The sequence below is a fragment of the Protopterus annectens genome, chromosome 10.part0 (assembly GCF_019279795.1).
Source record: "Protopterus annectens isolate FY-2018-M chromosome 10.part0, PAN1.0, whole genome shotgun sequence".
In the NCBI taxonomy this organism is placed as follows: Eukaryota; Metazoa; Chordata; order Ceratodontiformes; family Protopteridae; genus Protopterus; species Protopterus annectens.
The window spans coordinates 937,626,071-937,650,567 of NC_056744.1; positions in this window are offsets into that span (position 1 = coordinate 937,626,071).

The window sequence follows — 24,497 nt, forward strand, 5'->3', positions numbered from 1 at the left end:
TGCTGTCAGATACCAATGTGCCCAATTTATTTAAAAGTTTTAACCATAAGTACCCAGTATATTGTGACAGAAAACTGATTCCAACATACAAATGTTTGTGCAACAGCACAGAATGTACTTGGCAAGAAATATTTTGTTTTTGTTTTGTTTTTTTCGTAGAACTTATTTTACAGAATATATGTTCTTTGTATCCCCTTTATATGGAGAGAACTTCATTCTCTAGAATACTTCAGTTTATGCCTGAAATTTAATTAGTACTGTAACTATGGTAACCAAGTCAGACTAAAGAACATATTGTCAGTATATTTAAAACAGAGACTGAAAAATAGTGTTTTGTTCCTACTGTGTTTCCTGCTGCCTACTTCAAGGATGCCAGATGTTACATCTTTATTGGTCATATCAAGGCTCCCAAATTGTATCCCACAACAAGGTACCATTCTGCAGCCCAAAGTATTGTGGGCATACTGTCCCTTGTGAGCCACTTCAGATGGTTATCAAACATTGTGGTGCTTAATAATTTACTGCTGAACTGCAGCATGTCTCTGACTCTGTGGGTGGCCACACAGTATTATCAGCTCGCCCACTACAGGCCAGCTCCTGTATGCATGCTCCAATAACAAGAGCTGGGGAGAGATTATTGTGGGGGAGGATGATTGGCACCAGCAATAATAGGCTTTCTTCTATGTTCCCTTCACTGAGGACACTTTGACATTATCTGGCACTGTACTGACAACTTCCTTTGGAAACAGCTGAAAGGAATGCATTGCTCTTACACTTCATAGTCAGTTAGATGAAAGGGCCTTGTTTGTAGACTGCTGATTACTCTTAGTGTTTGCAGTTTCTTATTCTTCTGTCTCCATTATGTGTCATCGCTCACCAGTTGTCCCCATGTTTTATGTCATTACTTTTTACTTACATATTCACATTTGTATTATATCACTTTTTCTTCCTTTCTAACATACTATTTGGTCACATTTGTATCACTTCAACCTACTTCTACCCACATAACAAATACACTTTTGTAGGCCCCTGTGAATGCATTTGTTGCTTTCAGAAAGATTCAGCTAAGAACTAATAAGCCAAGTCATCTGAAACTTGTCCATCAATTAAACATATTTCCTTCACTAAATATGTGGACTCTGTCCACAGATGCAAGCATGCATGCATACAGTTGTGTAATTGCCAGCTTGCAGTTGGTACAGAGGTTAATGTTGCAAGCTATAATTCATGTGGTAGAGGGTTTGATTTCCACAGCCATCCTTTGCATACTGTGTGACCTTGAGCAAGTCAATTAATCTGACGTTGCTTCCAGGTCACCCCTGAAAAGGGAATGTGTGTCCAGTGGACCTAACTGATTTAGGATTATTATTATTATTATTATTATTATTATTATTATTATTATTATCATCATCATCATTATCATTATTATACATTCATACGTCACACTTTCCTATCCATCAGACATAAGGATTTGTTATCAGAACATACACTGACATTTTGTACATCCATGATTATTCATTGCCATCTGTTAGTGACATATTCATTCATCTGTTTCTTGTACAAAAAGATATGGTTAGTTGCAGAAATACAAGTGGAATGTTCATATCCATGGGTATACCAGCACGAATGCAAGTGTAAAGTTCACAGCCATGTGTATGACAGCATGTTGTGCTTCAATACCTCTCAATCCTGCAGTGTGAGAAATCTGAGCTCAATCATGCAGTGTGAGAAATCTGAGCAAAGCCAGAAATAATGGAGGGACAAAGGCCCAAAATAGGGAAATATTTTAAATATTCTTCATAAAAACTTTGCATTAGTATGTATTTTTTGAAGGCTACAAAGTCTGAAACTCAGAGGTTTGTCATTATTTAGTATTATTTAGGACTCCAATCCTCAATGATTTTGCCAGAAAAACCACAAGTTTTATGAGGAACACACCAAAAATAGGAGGCAAAAATCTGGACATTCTGCAAAAATCTGGAAATGTACACAGAAACCAGTATATTGACAACTTTTTTTTTATGTGTATGCAGACATCACAGGAGCAAACCTTTTAGCAAGTCACAGCTGCTACTCTCATTCCCCATTATGGTCACAGTGTGATTTTTACTTCATTGAATGTACACACATCCAAACAGGGCTATTACTTTGCAGCTCACTGCCATGATATTAACAAACTGTGAACAGCTGCTCATGCCTCTGCACTAAAGCAGCAAATCAGGAGGTATGAAAAGATAGTGTTTAACCACAGGGGACCTCTGATAGCAGATTAGAGAATACGGGCATGATGGCACATGCCATTGGAAGAACAAGTACAGGCCTGTAACCAGAAAACTAACCTTGAATTTAAGTAGCATAGGTTCAAACCCCATTTGAAGTGAATGGCAAGTGGGCACTAAAACATAAAGTTTAGCAGATGCATCACTATAGATAAATACAAATTGATGTGGGCTTGAAGACAGAAGCAACACCTAGGAAAAGGTAAAAGATATTTGCAATTTGGCAAGGTAGTTTGGAGACTCTAGATGCCTATGGTCGCAATATGTTTGCATAATCCTCTGTAATATAATTCCTGGTTGCCTTTCCCATTTCCATTCATGTGTCCAGTAAGAAATTACTTAATTTAATCTGAGCCATGTCCAAGTACAACCAAAACATTGGTACCCATCACAACCATCCCTGGAATCTTCTTTGGCATCATCATTTTTCAACTCATTTAAGTTTCATTGTATTCTTGAACTGATATCACCAGTGCAAAGTTGATGATAAGAACAACCCAGGAATTCATTAAAGTTCCTATCACAAGCCTTATGGCTAGTGCTAGAATGGCCCATACAGTGCAGCATGGCCATTTGTGGTTCAGAAACATGCTAGCCATAACAAGGTAAGACCTCATTATGGGCTAATTTGCATGTTTCCTGAATTACAGTTGGTCTGCATATCACAGTAGAATCCCCCTACGGTCACGCTTTCACACACATGTACACAAACACAAGACAAATTCACATACATAAACCACAGTCCCTGTACCCATCTCTACTCTTCCATGGTTTCCCCAACTCTGTAATACTTTAGTACCATTATGGCTTATAAGTACTTTGCCTTGGTGATCTAGTGTGCCCCCCACTCCACCCCAATCCCTATTACAATGATGGTGCTGTTATTGCATTTTAAAGAACCATCCCTGGTGGTCTAGTGGTTCCCACCCCACCCCATTACCCTTATAAAATCTGTGTCATTACAGCACTTCACTTTGTCCCTGGTGTCAAGTGCTTCGCCCACACCCCCCATCCCCATACTACCATTGGTGTCATTATGGCACTTTAGAGCATGATCAGTGATTTTCCCATTCTATGTTAGGTTGTTCTGTCACTTACTTCACTTTATGGAGTATTCCCCACTTCTTCTAGTAAAATTGGTTCCAACACAGCACTTAAAGCATTCACTGGTGTCTGGTGGTACCCCATACTCCCCTACCCCCCCATCCTCATAGTAATGCTGGTACCAGTAAGGCACTTTACAGATGTATCTCTGGTGATCTAGTATATCCCCCACCCCTGATCTCCATTTTGCTGTTGGTGTCATTATGGCATGTTAAAAGTAAGCCTTGGAGCATAGTCATTCCCCCTAACCACTTTCATGTTTGGCATTTGAACACAGCCAAAAAGCTATGTCTGCTACCACATTATGAAAGGGATGGCAGTGCTGATCTATACAGCTGAGTGTTTTCTTGAATCACTCGGCTGTGTAGATACTTTCCTAAAGGTAGTTTCAGGATGAGAACACAAGGCTAATTAGCATATGTCTCTCCCCCTAGAATGCCTCATTAGCATTCAGCATGGCCACAGGGCTAGCCCTTCACAATGTTGTATGTCTTCGTGTTGCAGGACCATGTAGTACATTGTAAAGGTGCTTGCTGAATAACAGAAAGAAACAGTGATGTGTATTTGGCCATGTACACTATGTAGGTAGCTTCATAAATGCAGCCCCAACATTAGCACTGGCAAAAAGCAGTTGTATATCATTCTATATGTAGTTTAATTGTAATCCATTATTTGGCAGGCAGCACTCCCTTATTCACAGTTTCACACTTCTATCACTTACCATTGGGGTGCATGCATTTCCTTTTATGTCGGGCAACTTTCTGTTTGTGTTCAAATATAGCTGTGCATAAGTCCTACACTTCCAAAAACTATTGCATTAATTGTTCTAAGATTAGTTCGTCAAAGCTCTAGCTATGCCAGTGTTAGCACAATACTATCTTGCAAAGAAAAAGGAAATGTATGACAGTGCCATTCTGGATACTAAATTGCTGGCAAGTAAGAAAATTTTAAAGCATCCCTCTGTCTCTCAGTCAAATACTCTTCCCTAACCATCTTCATCACTGTTCATATGGGCAACCTTACTTCACAAGATGATCACTCCAAAGGAACAAGGAAATGGCTAGTGTTATAATAATGCCAGAACCTAAAGGCAGATGGATATAGAACAGTTATTCTCCTAAATAGCCAATGAATTCCAGTTTAATCCCCGCACTTGAAAGCATTATTGCACTATATAAAGGCTAGTCTCTTCCTTTAAATTTTTTATAAATGCAGTTAAATATTAATAGGAATTGATCTTTTACATTAAAATATATCTGACTGGCAAATACATTTATGCCATATTGTAATCTTTGCAGTATGCAGCATATTTGCTAAGGAGCTTGCAATTTGTTTATTAACTGAGCTGTCTGGGGTGCAAGTAATGCTCTTAATAATATGTTTTATGTTATTTTATACATTTCAGAGCCATTTGCTCTGAGTAGGCATAAGATACTCTAATCATAGCTGGCCTTAGTCATAGGCCAACTAGGCAGTCGCCTAGGGTGCTACTCTAGTAGGGGCACTTTTCTAGTATTTATTTGCTTATCTTTTGTAGCAAAGAAATTAATTCTTCAAAATGTGTTGAATGAATACAGTAAACACTGAAGAGTAAGACAAAATGTGGGAAAATTAAAAAAAAAAGTAATCTGGATGCTGTAGGTCCAGGATGGGGGCATCTGGTGTTGGGGGGGGGGGTGGCACTGTGGAGCCCTTTTGCCTAGGACACCAGATGACCAAAGGCTGGTCCTGACTCTACTAAGGGATTAAAACAACAATTTATGATCAGATTAACACAACAGGAAAGTTATTAATTGCAACAATGGTTTTGATTTCATTTTCAGTGAGTTAAAAGGTTGTAATAATTCCAGTTATTAGTGTTTTATATAGCCAGTGGTCAAGGTAGTACTAAAAATAAAAGATATGCCTGACAAGCATATTGGTCAGATACTTGTACTGTGACTATTGCTATAACCTTAAAAAGTATTCCATTATTGATGGCCATTGAAAAATGGCTGTTTTCCTTGACTCTGAAATGTTCAAGCATAAAATGATGGTAGTACTAAAGCAACAGAAGACTCTGTGCTGTTGTATGCATCCCACTTTTAAGCAGTTATTCAATCTGGCAATTAATTTGTTGTAGCCAGCAAACTAATTCTGTTAAAGTACTTTGCTCACTTTCTGAAACATCTTTCATTTCTAGTTATGCTATTCCTGATAATGTTCCAAGTGTTTTTGGTGTTGTAACGTTTTTTAATTTCACTTTCTTCTTGGTTTTTCTCAATAACCATATCCATAAAATGATGTCATAGTAGACAATGGGCAACTAATTACATACACCTTCAAAACATTCTGGATAATCTAATGTAGTATGGGGCATGTAAACGTGTAAAATAGGAAGTTCAAACAATATTATGCCTCAACAACACATGCTGTACTGATATATTACTGAGAAGAACCTATGGCCATAGAAACTGTGTCTGTCTGCAGTGACATAGAACATAGCTCATGGCCCTGAGTCACCCCAGGAAAAGATGGCTCACATATGACCACTACTGGAGTGTGTGTTTCACAATACTGACTGTGATACTGCTAGGCCACACCCACTGCAAATCATACCATCAGTAACTGTGCTTTGTCCAGCTCTGACTTGTGCCTCTTTTTTCAGTGCCAATGTCTCCAACTTATATAACATAGCTGGTCTCACTACCCTCTAGTAGACCTTCCCTATCACTCACAGTGGTGCTTGTCTGTCACAAATCACACATGACACTCTTCCCCACCACCCACATCCTGCCCGTACTCACGTCATCACCTGTCGCCCACACTCACCATTACTCTGAACTGTTGTTCCCAAGTAATTACACCTACCCACCTTAGCAAACTGTATTCCCTTCAGCCTCACAATTCCTCCATCCTCCCTCCCATTCACACACATATATTCTGTCTTAGTCCTGCTGACCATCATTCCTCCCCCTCTAGGCCATACCTCCACTTCCCCAGGGTCTCCTCAACCTGTTCCCTACTCTCACTACAGACCACAATGTCATCTGCAAACAGCACAGTCTAGGGGGACTCCTGTCTGATCATGTCTGTCAACTTCTCCATCGCCACTGCAAATAAGAAAGGGCTCATAGCTGATCACTGATGTACTCCCATCTCCACCTTAAACACACCTGTCACTCCCAATGCAGAACTCACTGCTGTCAAACTAGCCTTGTACATATCCTTTAACATTCTTGCAGATTCCTCCGCCACTCCTGACGACCTCATACAATACCATAACTCCTCTCTAGGCATCCTGTCATATGCTGTCTGTAAGTCCACCAAGACACAACGCAGCTATGTCTGACCTTCTCTGTATGCCCCCATCAACACTCTCAGAGAAAACATCGCATCTGTACTGCTCTATTCTGGCAAGAAACCATGCTGCTGATTAGTAATCCTCACCTCCCTTCTTAGCCTAGCTTCCACCACCCTTTACAATTACCTCATGCTGTGACTGCTCATTGTTATCCCTCTGTAATTACTACAGCTCTGCACACCAGCCTTATTCTCATAATCAGTACCCAAACACATTTCATCCACTCCTCACACATCCTCTCACTTTCTCAGATTACAGTAAACAATCCGGTTAAGAAGGCCACTGCCATTTGTCCTAAACACATCCATGCTTCCACAGGTATGTCATCTGGACCAATAGCCTTTCCATTCTTAAACCTCTTCATAGCCATCCTTACTTCCCCCTTGATAATCTGTTGCACATCCTGATTCACCATACCCACAGCATCCAACCTTCTCACTCTCTCATTCACTTCATTCTACAGCCCATCAAAGTACTGTTTCCACCTGCTCAACACACTCTCCTCGCTAGCAAGTGCAGTTCTACCATTATCCTTTCTCAGACTTATCTGCTGCACATCCTTCCTAGCTACATGTCTCTGTCAAGTCAATTGGTATGGGTCCTATTCTCCATCCTTGGTGTCCAACCTTACATACAACCCTTCAGATGCCCCATTCTCAGCCTTTGCCACCACTTTCTTTGCCATGCATCCCATTTCCCTATACACCTGTCTACTTTCTGCATCTGTCTGACAATTCCACTTCTCCTTGGCCAACCTCTTTCTCAGTATACTCCCCTGTACTTCCTCATGCCGCCACTAGATCTCCTTGTCCTCTTTCCTCTGTGCAGATGTTACACCAAGCCCCGTTCTACTCATCTGCATTACTAGCTCAGATGTAGTTACCCAGATATTTGCTAACTTTACACTGCCACCCACTGCTTGTCTTAACTCTTCCCTGAACTCAACCTCACAATCACCCTTTCTCAGTATCCACCATTTGATCCATGGTGCCATCCTCACACTCCTCCCCCTCTTTGTGATCACCAATGTCATCCCACAGACCAACCTTCCATGCTGCCTAACTACACTTTCCCCTGTCACTTTATAGCTACCAATCCCCTTCAAACAGGCCCACCTGCAAAGGAGATAATCCACCTGTGTGCATCTTCCTCCACTCTTGTATGTCACCCTATGCCCCTTGTTCTTGTAATATTATGTATTCACCACACCCATGTCCAACCTCTGTTGCAAACTCCACCACCATCTTACCTTCTGCATTCCTTTGCTTAACACCATACCTATACATCACTTCTGAATCCCCTCTGTCCCCTTCACCAACATGTTCATTGAAATCTGTTCCAATCACCACTCACTCACCCTTGGGTTCACACATCACCACTGCATCCAACCACACCAAAGTACATCTGTCTCATCCATCACACACATAATTAGCAGAGCATATGCACTAACAACTGTCAACATTACACCATCAATTCCCAGCCTCCTGAACATCACTCTACCTGACACTCTTATCACCTCCACAAACACTCTTGGCATAATGTTCCTTCATGTTAACCCCTACACCATTTCCTCTCCCATACACACCATGATAGAACTATTTGTACCCAACTCCAATACACACAGCTGTACACCCCTTCCATCTGGTCTCTGGCACACACAATATATCCACCTTTCCTCTGTCCAGCATATCAGCTACCTCTGTCCCCATACCAGTCATACTCACAGCATTAACAGTTCCTACCCTCACTACCACACACCTAGCCTTTCACCTCTCTGCCTGCCATATGAGCATCAGACATCCTCCAGGGTATGTCTGTGAATGCAAAGGCTAATGCACTATCAAATCACATATGTGTGTTACAGCAATATGAAGAAAGTGTCACTAATTGCGGCCCATAGCCCGCCATGTATGTGCGCTGTCCTACTGTCCTAACAGGTTGACATGACTGACTGAGCAGCAAGACTGTCATTACAGTGTGCCATACTGACATAGAAAAGAAATGTATAGCAGGTATTACCTGTGCATAGGTATGTATGGGTAGGTGTACCTGGCTGCATCATAACAGCTGACATGGGATTGAAAACGTTAGCCTGGCAAAGTGCTGCTGCTGTAGTGAGGGACTGTACTGCTACTGGTGGGAGGCCAGCCACACAGGCCCCACTTACGGCAACAGAGGAGCTCCTTACCAACCTTGGGGTAGCCCCCACACAAACTCAAACACTGGTAACAGCAGTTGTGTAGGTGGGTGGCACCCAGGCATCAGGCGAGGTGCATCCAGGTAAGGTCAAAGTGCAGATCAATGTAATGAGGTAGCATTTAAACTGTCGTCTACAGAGTCTCTACATGCATATGTCAGTGCAAAATGGATTAGTGGGTGGGATGTAGTAATGCACACAAGTGCACATCTATGGTGAAGGACGTCATATTGTGTACTGTACCTGTGCAGAAACGTAGCATTCATCTTGTAACAATGCCAAATGTGAATCTGCTGACAATACCTCTCCCTCACAACTACATAGGTCTTTCTGATCTGCACATGGGACATCAGCATGAACCAAGTAGGTATGGAGTTTCCCTGTTGTGGCTCACCAGTACCTCAGGCATGCTAAAGTTAATGCATGTGACCATGCACACAAGTGTTACACACAGCCATTTGGCAATATCTGCATGTTCACCTGTGGTGGTGTTTACTGCATTGCATCATGGTGTTCATGCCAGAGGCCTATTTGCAGGAGATGTCACATATCTGTAGCATACCTCACAACCTGTCATTGCAGGATACCTGGACAAAGACTGACAAAATGGGGAGACAAAGGCCCAAAACTAGGGGTCAAATTGTAGAAATCAGTAGTATACACTGCATATAAATGGTGTACACTCCTGTTAGAATGCCAGGTATGTGTGATATACAAAAATGAGAGCACAACAGACAAGTTCAGAATACTGTAAACCTTTCATGTGACCTATGACCTGTACAATTCAATTGTAAAGCAAACAAATATGTTAGGGGAACAGTAATGACACATAACAATAGTACAACAACCTAGATACATGTGTGTGCACAGGATGAAGCTAGTACTGTGTTGAGGCAGCTTTTGATATAATTACAGCAGTACATCTAATTGGGTAAACAACAGCCATCAATTACAGAGACTCTTTGATTAACAGCAACTAACGGTCAGCTGTCCTACCAGGATTATCCTAACATATACCCAGTTGTCTGCTACAGCAACAGCCATGGTTCACATAGAGCTGATGAAGCTGCTAAGGGACCACATGTTTGAGATGTATCAGCCTGAAGAAGGGTACCAAAACATTTCCACAGCATTGCACATGCCATGGGACACAGTGCAGACAGTCATCAAAAGGTGTTAAAAATATGATGCTACAGTGACATTGTGATGGAGTGGACATCCCACCAAATTCTATGAGAATACAAGACCAGAACTGGCCAGGGAGGCTGCCAGGAGCCCTACAGCAACAGTGAGGGAGTAGCAGGAATCTCCAGAAAGTACTGGGTGTGTACTACATGTCACAACAACCTTCCATGGTTGGGTAGGTTTGGAAGATAGCAGAAGTCCCTCACGCCAAACAATATCCATACCTGGTGAAAGTTTGACAACAATACATCAGGTCTCCAAAAAGCAAGTGGGAAAATGTGTTATGGTAATATGGGACCACGGTTGTACTCATTGGACACAATTCTGACAGGTGTGTTTGTTATCACCACTGCGCATCACCACAACAACACCATCCCCACGGTGAAGCATGGGGATTGCAGTGTCCTGCTTTGGAGTTGCTGTTCACAAGCTGGAACTGGGGCTGTAGCCAAGTTAGAGGGGATTATGAACAGTTCCAAACACTGGCTCCTTGTGGCTCCAAAATGTTCTGGTGTCTGCCACATAGCTGTGGATGGTGAGGAATTCCACCTTTCCACACAACAATGGCCCAAACCATACATCTATATCAACAAAAGGATGGCTTCACCAGAAACATGCACTGGCAGAGTCAGAGCCCACACCTATGTCCAATAGGATATATGCAGGGTGACCTGAAGAGGGTAGTGCACAGAGGATGCCCTTGCAATCTGACATAGTTGGAGGTGTTTTGCAAGGGAGAGTGTCCAAACATTGGCAAGTCAAGATGTGCTATGCTGATAGACACCTTCCCAAGAGGACTGCATGCTGTGATTAAATCAGAGGTTGCTTTAACAGAGTATTACTTTAAGGGTGTGCACACTCATGCAACCAGCCTATTGTACCTATTTCATTTACCATATGTTACCTGTAACTGATGTGTATGTTCTTCAGTTAGACTGCACAGGTTATATGTCATATGAAATGATGGCAATGTTATGACCTGATTTCTGAGGTCTCATGTAATATATCACTAAAACCTGGCATGTTAACGGATGTGTGTATACTTACTATATCCACTGTAAGCTTGGGAGGTTGTTTGAGTAACCGGCTTTGTTTTAAAATACATGTACAGCAGGATATGCAGTCTGCACCTCCAAGTAGGTCATTACTTAGTGGCACCAATCCACAGGCCAACACAGTAATGTATTAAACAAACACAGGAGTTATAAGGAACAGACCAGATATATGAGCTGCACATGTAGACATTCAGCAAAACCCTGTACAGTGGGGGGGTATGTTCTGTAGGGGTTGCCACAGTGCTATACAGGTGAACAGCAATAATTTACATGGGTGCAGTGTGTGCTAGGTGAAGGACCATCACCTACTAACACCACTCACGTATCCCAGAGGTATAGATTAGTAGTAATGGTAATTGGAAAGGGCTGCACTGCATAATGCTGATTGTCCATCCATAGTGTGTATGTTATTGTCTGACTGTGTGTCGTGAATGCCCCCAATCGGCTAATGTGAGGTCTGTGTAATGCCTTTGAGGCACCTCACCTGTGTGTGTATGTGTGTGTGTGTGTGTGTGTGTGTGTGTGTGTGTGTGTGTGTGTGTGTGTGTGTGTGTGTGTGTGTGTGTAGAAGCAAACCTTATAGTGCCAATAGTGATTTACATATGTTGTTTTTCCCTCACAGGTGGACATGGTGGTTGCAATCCCTCCCGCTCTGATACTGATGTCATTGTCTCTTCAGAATCTGGCCATGATGATACTCATATTGAGGCACAGGTGGGGTTGTCAGGGGCTGATGCTGTGCCATTAGTTGGCATCCCACTATTGTCAAAATCATCCCCACACACAGTCACAATGGCCCCACATTCCCCTTCACCAGTAGCCACAGATAATGGACAGTTGGTAGGTGGTGGCATGGAATAGGCTACTGTGGTGACAGTGTGGCAAGTGAGGTTGCAGGCACTAGCCATAGCCAGAGTGCTGGTGAGGTCCCACACAGGCAGATGGGCATGGGTACTCAGAGGAGGATTGCAGCCTGTCATGCACCTGTTGCAGGTGCCATGGCAGCAGTCACCAGATGCATGTTTTAGGCTGTCATGGGGGCACAGACACATAAAGAACATAATACCAGACATATACACATGGTCGTGGATGAGCACGTCCCTGAAGTCTGTGGCAATATGAACTCACTCCATATTGTAAATAGAAATGAAATTGATTAAATATTATGAAAATGTTCAATACATTTACCATATGTATTAATAAGATGGTTGAATTTTAATACTCACATTTTTTAAGTTAAAGCATGATTTAATTATTAGATTTTTTACAACAACATATATATAAGAAAAGCAAGATTTTATTATATGTTTAAATATAAGTTTTTGTAGATTATGGTAAACTTGGTTATTTATTTATTTATATAATATATAGAACCAAAGGGAATGTATACAAGATTAATTGTTGTCTATGAATTTATCAAAAAATCTTTTCCAATGTGGAAAAGTAAAAATTTACAACAGAAGTTATAGCACTTTAAAAAGTATGTATTTCAAAAAATATTTGTTTCCTTGCATTTCCTGTTACTAACTATATGACCATATAAAGAAGAAACCCACTCATGGGTTATTTGGTTAATAATTGTTCCAATTCCAGGTTTAATGAATTAATTTACCAATTATGTTGTAAATCATTTTAAAACAACAATATATAAGCAAGAGGCACTGTGTATTCATTATTCTGATGAAGTCTGCTTGCGGCAGACGATAGCGCTGAATTCATTGAATTTTTATCCTTGTTATTAAAAAATATCGTGGTCTGGTCACACGGAGTTTCATTTCATGGGTTTTATGAACTCACTCCAGCCATCTGTGAGCATACTGGGGTCATGGATAGATGGTAGAGGGAGACCTTGGCAGCAGGCATGTGGCTGTAGGGCAGCACCACGATCAGCTGAGGTCTACGTGGCTGTGCACATCACATTCTCATGCTGCCAGTACCACCAGCACTACTGAAGGGCATGTGCTATCCATGCCATGGTGCAGCAGGCCATGGGCACGTGATCCTGGCCGGTCCCAACAGGAATGCAGATAAAGCAGGCAGCAGTCACCAGCGGGGAGTAGTACTGCATCTGGACTTGGCCCTAGTAGTGCTGGTGATACCCTCGGCAGGCCCAGTTCCTGTGCCCATGGCCAGAGATGGTGAACTGTACACCCTGCCATGTACAACCCACAGCTGTCGAAAATATCCCTGTGTAGGGTGCTCACATGGTGTGACTGTGTGCATACAAACACACTCACATCACCATCAGAAAAGTCACCTACACACACACACACACACACACACACACACACACACACACACACACACACACAGAGACACACACCACCCCTGCACTGCCCATTTAATGAACACCCCCAAACACACACACATGCTGTCAAACATGTGGCCCAACCTAGGCTTCTGGCAAACCCACACAACATCCTGTGCATAGGATGATACCTGTGGCACATCCATGCCATCCATACCATTGATGCAGGGACATGCTTATATGGGTCTGATGCAGAGGGTGACTTTAGTACAGTGTAGCTATTTAATGCTGTGTAAGGTGCTGCCATCTGGCATTTGTAATGGGTACACATCATAGTGTGTGTATCTTCTAGTGATTTCTAGTGATTTTGTTCCACCTTTTTTACATGAAGAAGTGCAACAATTTTCAGCTATGGTTAATTTCTCTTTCGAACATACAAATAAAGAATTAATAGAAACTGGTAATTTATTTACTTATAATTTATCCAAAACTGAATGGAAAGTCCTTAAAGAGATGGGGGAACAACAAGAATTGTTTTTTAAACCTTCAGATAAAGGGAATTATTTAGTAGTTATGCATGCTAAACAATACATGGAAATGTGTATGGAACATCTTAAAAATGGTGAAGTGTATTCAAAGGTAACATTGTATGAATATCAAAATGCTAAAAAAGATTTCCAGAATTTACTCTTTAAATGTTATAGACTTGGGTATTTTTCCAGACAAGATGTAGAAAAGAAACTATATAATGAAAATAATTTCATGGCTTATTTTTATTGTTTACCCAAGCTTCATAAAAATATGCAACATCCCCCAGGCAGGCCCATTATTTCTGCCACTAACTACTTTTTACTTAATGTAGGTCGATTTCTTCATAATTATTTATTACCTTATGTTATGAAGTTACCATCTTTTATTAAAGATTCTTTTGATTTTTTAGACAAAATTGAAGATACTGAGTGGACAGAAGATATGTATTGGTTATTTGTTGATGTTAAAAGTTTATATACTTCTATTCAACACCAACACAGCTCGGAAGCTGTTAAGTTCTTTCTTGGGAATAGTCCATTGAGTAACTATATATTGGAACTGATTGAATTTTGTCTTACTAATAACTATTTTTGTTTTTGTGAAGAAATTTAAATTCAAAGAATAGGCACTGCCATGGGGTCATCCTTTGCCCCTGGGTATGCCAATCTTTTTATGGGCCTATATGAGGTGGAATATTTATATAGACATCAGTTTTCAAAACATCTTTTGTTTCTTACCATAGATTTATAGATGACTTAGTGTTTTTATGTAAAGGTGGTTTAGCAAATCTTCCTGCTTTCATCTGTTGTTTCTTACCATAGATTTATAGATGACTTAGTGTTTTTATGTATAGGTGGTTTAGCAAATCTTCCTGCTTTCATCAGAGACTTGGATGTTAATAGGTTTCAAATTAAATTTGATGGGCTTCAACAGGGTGATACTATTAGTTTTTTGGACATAGATTTAACAGGTGTAGTTGGTGGAAAAATCAAAACTAAAATTCATCGCAAATTTGATAACAGTAATCACTTCTTTCATAGGTCTAGCTGTCACTCATCTCATTTGTTGGATTCTCTACCTTTTGGAGAATTACTTAGAGTTTATAGATTATGCACTGATAACAAGGAATTATATAAAGAGATGTGTACTTCTATCAACATGTTTTTAAGGAGGGGCTATCATTTGAAAGATATATATATAAGGCTTTAGTGAAATTAAAAATAATTAATTTGTAACTAGTAATCAAATTATTAGTTAAAATAGTAAAATTATTTGTAGTAATTTTAGAAAAGAAAAACAAGAATCTAGACAGATGTATATAGTTATTTCTTATAATGTTTTTTCTTATGAAAAAGTTAGAATTATAAAATATTTTGGCCATTTCTATTTAAATTTAAGGAATTTTCTGATTTATTATGTAAATTTCCTATTTTTTTTCTTTTACAAGGGGCAGAAATATACAGGACATTATTTTTTGCAATACATTTGTTAGACCAATGGAAAAGGTGTGTAAATATATAATTAACTTTTTTAGTTATATTAATGGTATTCCTTTTTAGTCCTAGAGGACATTTTACATGTGTAACATCAAATCTTATGTTCTTAGGTGCCCCTGCAGTCTCTTCTATATAGGTGAAACAATGACAATTTTTAAATTGAGACTGCAGAAGCACATCAGAGACATCAGATTAGAAAAGGTTGCTAGCCCAATTGCTATGCATTTTAAGATATTTCATAATAGTAACCCAGAGTTCTTGAAACTAAGTATTTTAGAACAAGTAAATTGGGGTGTTGTTGACTCTGAGGTTAAAATAAAAATCATATTCTGTATAAAGAAAGTATTTATATTTTAAAATATGATACTTTAAGTCTTCATGGGCTTAATATAGAATGTTCATGGAAACTTATGATATAATTGTTTTTTATGCCCTATTTTATAATTTCATATTTGAGGGTGGTGTAATGGTTAAGGTGCTTACCTTAGAAACACAAGGTGCAGGGTTTGATTCTCATAGGGGGTAAATGGCTAAGCTTAAAATGGTCCATGATGGCAGTTAGCCTAGTAATAATCTATGAATCTATAATAATGGGCTTATTTTATTACTGAATGCTTTTGTTATAGATTAATTAATTAATTGATGGTTGTTGATTAACTTTTGAATGTATAAAATGGCGCAGTTTCTTCCTTATGATGTACTCCTAGAAGGCATTTGTTGCTGAAGTGCTAGAGAAGTGACATTTTTTCATTTTAATAAAGTGCTTGCTGGAATTTTTTTCTGGCCTTTTGTCATATTTTCTTCATTTGGGGCTTTACAGTTGTTTCTTTGTGTGTGTGTACCTTTTCAGCTATGATGTATTATTGGTATTAGTAACAATAAGCGAATGTGTTCTCACATGCTCTATTCTGTTTGTGTTCCAGGTGTCTGTGTGTAGGCAGGATGTGGCCCTACAGACATCACCAACAAGGGGTATGACAGTGTAGTAACACATCAACCACGTCATTGTTGGGGATACAGCTGTAGCTGCACACATTTCCCAGGTCTGTGTAACAGTTCTTTCATGTGCCTCAGAGATTATAGGGCTGAGGGGTTGTATCTCATTCTATGGTGGTTGACATCAGCTCTAGTATAGTGGACAATGGTAAGTGTGGCAGGTGGAACACACCTCAGATTGCTAACGCCCTCAACCCCAGAGGATATTGTGTCACCCAAACACACAGTGAATACTGTTCACACACACACACACACACACACACACACACACACACACACACGCACACGCACACGCGCACACACACACACACACACACACACACACACACACACACACACACACACATGCACACACACATATGCACGTACAGGATCACAGTTGCCAGTGTTGTGTTTGGTACCCCTACCAATCAAGTTGTGGTACCACACTATTATGTGGTTATTGCAGGTTGCACAGAACTACTAGTGTGATGAGTGTTACAAGGTACCTGTAAGGTGAATAACATCACGTGGCCTTGAGGGATATGGCAATGGTGGCTGTACTGGGTGTGCGAGTACTCATAATAGTGTCGCATACAAGTCTACAAACTCACAACCACTGCTATACACAAAAATGCACACACACCCACACACATTTGCCAGTACTGACATTAGCAGACCAAGCTATCTTGTTATTCGTACCATACTATTCCATACTGTTGCACAGGGCTTATAGGGCTGAAGAGTGTCTACAGATAGCACTACGCTTGATGTGAACAACAAACCTCATACAGTAGAATTAGGAATCTGTACTGTCTGTACCATGGCATAAAATATGAATAAATGCCCATCCAATGGATATCATCCGCACACAAATACAAGATACTCTTCTCTCACACACATTTGCCAGGACTGGGAGAAGAACCCCTACCTATCTATTTATTGCTACTACATTGTTACACATTTATTGCATGCGCCACAGAGGTTATGGGGTGCCACTTGTCCAAAGGTACTTTTAAGGTGAGGGACATCACCCAGGCCTTCCAAATTATGACAATGGTGGATGTACTGGGTGAGAGAGGGCACTAAATACTGTAACCTACACATATTCACACTTACACACACACACACACACACACACACACACACACACACACACACACACACACACACACACACTTGCCAGGACTCATATTAGAACCCCTAGCTATGTGGTTATTGGTATTATAGTGTTATGCAGTTACGTTACACACCACAGAGCTTATAGGTTGTGGAGTGTCCCAAGGTACCTATATAGTGAATAACATCTACAGCACTTGTAAGGCATGGCAGTGGTAGTTTTACTGGATGAGATGGGCCACCAACTACTTTCACCCACACTCACAAACACTTTCAGACACACTAATGCAGACACACACATTTGACAGTACTCAGATGCATGGGTTCAAAGAGTCATAGGTGTGTACGTGGCAAATGGCCATGGTGGCTTTACAAGGCTAGCCCATGGGAATACACTAGCATCATGCCACCTGACAATACTTCCCAGTGTGTCTGCTGAGTATAGTCAGTGGAGTGAACCCCAGGGTGGGTATTCTGTTCCCTATCCGCTCCTCCTGATTTCTCTTAAAGAGGGCCAGTGATGTGTTCGGCTTGACATGTATGTGGCATCTTTTCCATGACATGACCAGTCTCTGTGTGGGTCAGACTGTTTGACCAGCCTGGAGGTGTGTGTTTGTCTCACATATATGTATTGCCCACCTCATTTTGCTTGGATGGTCACATTTTTGGGTCAGGATGTTGCATAGGATGAATGATCAGGGAAGGGTGTGTTACTCCCCATGGCTGTGGGCCAGGGTTCTGTGGGTGCAGACATGTCACCATCTTCCAGGGTTAGGACTGCATGCAATGAGTGCATTCCCATGTTTAGACTTCTAGTCCTACCTGTCAACTGTACAGAGTATCACATAATGCCTACATCCATGACTCATGTTTCTTGTTAGCTACCCAAACAAGTGTGGTTTTCAAGGAAAAGTGTTTTGCAAGTCACTCAGGGTTGAAGTCAGATATTACTGACAGTTGATATTGCGATTTCAGTCTTCGTACCCATTAGACATTCCATCCTACTACAATCATTCCATCAACTTTAAAGCATTATTAGAGCAGTATTTCAAAGGTGTCCTTTTCTTTGGACCTTTTTCACCTCATTATTCATAGCTTTGTTCAAATTTCTGGCTCTCTGACACTGACAGGCTTTCTCCTAGCAGTTAGCAGCATGGGCTTTCTTTCCAGTTTGTAGACTGAGTTATGTTGGTGCTATGGACCCCATGACACTCCATAACAGGGTCCTGTGAGTGAGGCATAGGCATTTGCCAGAGGCCTGTAGGCCAGGTGTGACAGATGCAGGCCATCTGTAGCAAGGCAGTGCATTCTGATGATCATATGTTCCCAGGCTGCCGGCAGTAGACAACCCTGGGATGGCACCAGTAAGCTGACTGTAGGTGTTACTGACAATTGCTTTCTGTTAGTGTTGAGCCATCACTCCAGTTGATGGCTGGATGCTGCTTAAGGCTAGAGACATGTTACTGAATTTCTATGGAACTATGGGGGGGGGCACATCTGTACACAATACACATTTGCAGAGACTGTTCTGATATTTGCTTAACATTTTGGTCCCATTTAGCATAGTGGTGTGCCCTATCTTTGAGACTACAGGCATAATAGTATCGACCACAGTTCAGATTGTTCTGGCATAAACATTTGTAGTTTCAGACCTCTTATCTTTCAAAGCCATACTGCAACTGCCAGACCTGCTGTGATATCACTGTGTAAAAGTCTGTAAGTGAGGAGTTAATGGATGTCGCCATATGGGGGCCTTTGCCAGACATTTCTGTATGGTTTTCTACAGCTGATCTGCTGGGTGAGGCTGAGGGTGGGTAAGGGACCCCCACTTTGACATCCATGCATATGACCTATGACCCCCCAGTTATTCGTCTCACCACCTATACTGCAGTCTTATTTGTCAACTACGGTGGTACTGCATGGCGTGGGTAGGCCAGTACTGGGGATACACTTCCTGCTGTTCCACAGAGCTGTCAGTTGTCTGCTGCTATCCCAGTAAGCCACCCCATTCCCTTGCATGCTTGATCAATACCATAGATATACTATCAGAACATTCCACTCCATTCATTTATTTTGTTAAGGAGACTGACTTACCTTGTGCCTGAGGCTGTTGTGAGGATGGTGCTTGAGGGCTGACTATGTTGGATGCACAGAGTACACTGTCTATACATGGTAAGGTATAGGTGATGTGACATTTGGCATCTGTTTTACTGTGTGTGCGAGTCAGAGAGAGAGAGAGAGATCAGTCCCTCCGGCCCCACAGTGTATGTGCTATGCATTGCCTCTTTGCCAAGACCAAGGCATACTGGGCACACCTCCGTCTGCCTACAGGAGCAGGCTCAGGATGTTCCTCCTCTGAGTCCCTCTGTGCCTGTGGAGACCTTGGCAATGGTGGAGGGCTGTGTGGCCCTTCCCCATTTTGTTCTTGCTGTAGCTGTTTCCACAGGATCATATTGTGTAGCATGGCACATACTATGAACATGTGTGCACATGTGGCTGGAGAGTACTGCAAGGCTCCACCAGATATGTCAAGGCATCGGAACCGTGACTTCAGCATCCCAAACACATGCTCTATAATGATCCTGGTTTGTGCGTGTGCCTCACTATGGTGTTCTTGTATGGGTGTGTATGCATTTCTGATGGGTGTCAACATCCACGGCTCCAGTGTGTAGCCAGCATCCTCCACCAGATAGCCATATGGGATGTCCCCACTGGCAAACAAACAGTGCAGCTGTGACGAATGCCAGAAGTGGGAGTTGTGATCACTTCCAGGGCTGCCAGCACACACATTCATGATAAAGCCCTGGGCATCACACACAACCTGGCAGTTGATGGAGTGGAACCCCTTGCAGTTTAGGTAGACCCCTACCCTGGTCACCGGGTGGTGCTTTGATGTGTATGTGCATGCAGACTATGGCACCCAGTACCTCGACATATTCTGCTACACAGTGGAAGAGACGCATATTGCTGGTCCTCTCCTCATGGATGCTGGGGAAGTAAATGTGCTCAGCAGCATGTGGTCACATGGCATCCAGGAACTGGTGGAGTATCCTGGATGCAAATGCTTGTGAGACCCCCATGATATCCCCAGTTGGTCTTTGGAAAGTACCTGTAGCTAGTATTCTTAAAGCTAAACATACCTTGGTATCCACTGGGATGGGTTCCCCTCTGTTGGTTCTGGGTCTGAGATGAGGCCGGCACAGCTCAATAAGTTGCTGAAGTATGTCCCTGTCCACCCTGTAGCACCCTTCTATCTCCTTATCATGCAGCCCCTGGTAGGTTACCCTGGGTCTGAACACTCTTCTCCTCCTCCTCGATCTGAGTTGGTTGTCAGCATTATCCTCCTCACACCCTCAGTCTCTAGCACAAACTGATAGATCAGAGCAACAGCAGCCCCTAACATGTTTTGTTAGATTTGTCAGTTTAAAATTCCCCCGAATGTATACACCAGTGGTGTAGAGTTTTGGGGGAAAAACAGACTGAAAGGTGTTTGCATAGTTTATAGTAGTGTGCTGGGCTGCTGCCTGTGTAATTGACTGATTCTAATACATTCCATCTGCCAGCTGTGCTAGTTCTCCTTGATTGCTTTCCTTCTGATGTTTCCCCTTCCCATTTCCTACCCATTTAAGCCCCAATGCGTGCCGCACATACCTGGTGCTCAATAGTAAACAGTTCTGCTATTTTCTATTTTTGTTTTGTTTGTTTTTGTTTTAGGCCTGGTGTGTACCGCACATACATGTTTCGCTAAAGTAAACAGTTTTAAGCAGAACTGGCCCTCCCTGAATGTGAACACACTGTGCATTTCATGGAATAAGACAATACAAGCTCAGACACACACACCCCTTCCTTAGCTGTGCTTAGCTAAGGGCAAACACGCGCCACTAAGATCCAATATGCTTACAGCAAGCATGACACACACACCATTTTCATGTTAGCTGCTCCTCCTGTCTATACGGTGGTGTTAGAGCACCTACACGGTTAGTTGCAGTCTGACACTTAGGAGAAATTTGTGATTCAGTATAACTCCCCTCATTTGCATACACTACTGCCTTATTCCATAGTTACCACACTTACACTGGGCCTTTCCCCTTAGCAACCACTGTTCCCTGGTATTGTTTTCATTCTGCATGCCATTAACTATAATGGCAAACTGCAGATTTCTGTAAAAATTGACTCCCCCCCCCTTTTTGTTTTTATTTGCGGCACAATCCCATTTGCGCGTCACTGCCCTATGCTTAAATGGCCGAGATCAGCCAAAAAAAAAAGTTTTATTTTAAAAACATACAACTATTTTTCATGAAATGGCTATATATTTGGCCATTCACATGCCTACCAAATATAATACATGCTTTCTTTCGAGCTGTCTTGCCTCCGTTTTCTCATTTGCAGAAATGTATTCAGTTAGTAACTGAATAAATTTCTGCAGGTTACACTATTCCTGCACGAACACCTGCCTGCTTGCTGAATCACTAATTCACCTCATTTGCATGTTTTTTTACCAGCGAATGAGGTAATTGGCATAAGGCAAAGGTGTCCATGCAGGAATAGTGTAGGAGCACTCGTGCATGTCCCGGGAGCCCTTTGCTGAATCGTTTGGCGGCCATGTTCCGTGCAGCAGCTGCTACACTATTCCTACACTCCGTGTAGGGTTTAATGAATCCCAGGGTGTAAGTATACAAACTACAGATGAAAAAAAAATGAAAAATACTCACACAACTGTCTTTTCCACAAACTCTCTAATGAAAACACCTATTTTGCTGAACTTAAATAAAAATAAAATGAATAGTTTATAGCTTATCCTACAATTTAAAAGTAATTAGTCACTTTGGTCTCACAGAAAAAAAATAATATTAAAAAGATGAAAACAATGCAAATATACAAAGTAATAACAAAAAAACAGAACCTTTCAAAGAGAAATAATTCAGCCAGCTCTCTGAAGAAGATCCTTTGGTCCTTTACAATGGAACATAAGAGGACCAGATTCAGAAAGAGCTGCCTCCAGCTGTAAGCATTAACACGGGCTACAACTGCTGGTAGCTGATCTTTATGATTCAGAGATGGGGTCAATGCAGTGATCCTACATGTTCTGAAGGATGACTGTCATGCTATATGCTAAAGAGGCATTCCAGGGGAGTGGCCTATGATAAATAGCCATGTAACAAATAAAAAAAGACTGGAATCAACAGGAAGCCAACAGGAAACCAAAATATTAGCATATAAAAAACACTTTATTCAACACTTTTGTCCTCAGACGCGAAGAAGTCTGAGGACAAAAGAGATGAATAAAGTGTTTTTTATGCTAATATTTTGGTTTCCTATTGGCTTCCTGTTGGTTCCAGTCTTTTATATTTGTTTTTGGTTGGAATTGTGACTGGTTAGAATGGTTTGGTTATTATATAATTAGCCATGTGCCTTCCCCTCCAAAAATGCCTGCCATAAGATTCCAAAAAATCATTTGGCTGCATAAGTTACCTCAGCCAACTGAGTTAAATTAAGTTAACCAAATGTTGTTGTTCACCCATTACTTTCAAAGAGGAGATCACATTAAAGGTAAGTTCCAAGGAGTTTACAGAATAGCTAGTAGTGGGGTATGCATATACATGTATGGCTTCATGTGTAAGTGTATGCAGAGGGATAAGTGGTCTCAGATGAGTGAGCGTATGTATGTATGTGCGTGTGTGCGTGTGTGTGTGTGTGTGTGTGTGTGTGTGTGTGTGTGTGTGTGTGTGTGTGTGTGTGTGTGTGTGTGTGTGTGTGTGTGCGTGTGTGTGCGTGTGTGTGCGTGTGTGTGCGTGTGTGTGTGTGTGTGTGTGTGTGTGTGTGTGTGTGTGTGTGTGTGTGTGTGTGTGTGTGTTGTTGGTTAAGACATGGTTTACTGACTACCTCAGCCCACCAGAGTGTGGGTGCCAGAGCAGGGTGAATTTTTGATTCCCCATCCAATGGTCCAAGCTACTCTTAAATACAGTTAAGGGGGGATTTTGTTTCACATGGCCAAGTGGGCAGGAAGCCTGTTCAAAAGAAAGAGAATTCTCTGAGATGCATATCTGTCTCTCCAACATGTCCTAGTTATGTTACAAGCAAAATTTAGTTATTACATCTAGTAGTTCTTATACTGTTTGTTTTGTAGATGTGCAAAAGATTCATCAGAGCGGGGTTCAGGGATGCTTTGTATGCCAGGTATGGATCACCTCACAGCAGTGTCTAGAAGACTGAGTATAGAGATAGTGCTTTGAGATGATTCACATAAGACATTGTGTTTATGCCCTGTATTCTTTATGTAAGAAATCTCTGCAGATGTTCCAGTTGCTGCATGTGTCTGGTCAGGTACCTACCAAAGGGGGCATTATACTCAATGATGAATGCAAGAATAGTGGTACAATGACTTCTCTGGACCTAGATATCATGCGCTTACTTATAAGTTGAGCAACATAGAAGGATTTCCTTACTACCTTGGATATATGTTGGTCAAAGGCCAGGTTACTGTCTACATGTGTTTCCAGATCCCTTACTAGTAGGGTCAGCACTTTGGGATGTTTTATTGATTATGCAGTATGTATGTGTGTGTGTGTGTGTGTGTGTGTGTGTGTGTGTGTGTGTGTGTGTGTGTGTGTGTGTGTGTGTGTTTTATGTGTATGTGGATGAGTGTGTGTGCGTGCACATGTGTGTGTGTGTCTGTCTGTCTTTATAGGTGAATGGATGAGTAAGTCCATTTATGCAATCGGTTGGAGGTGCGTGCACGTGTGTGTGTGTGTGTGTGTGTGTGTGTGTGTGTGTGTGTGTGTGTGTGTGTGTGTGTGTGTGTGCGCGCGCATGCATATATGTGCATGAATGTGCACATATGTATGTGTGCATGGGGAACTGTTATACCTGTAAGCGCCATAGACTAATGAACAAATGCTACAACAATGGAGGAAGAAACACTAGGCACCAGGGATATTATCTTTAACTCACTTACAAAGTTAATA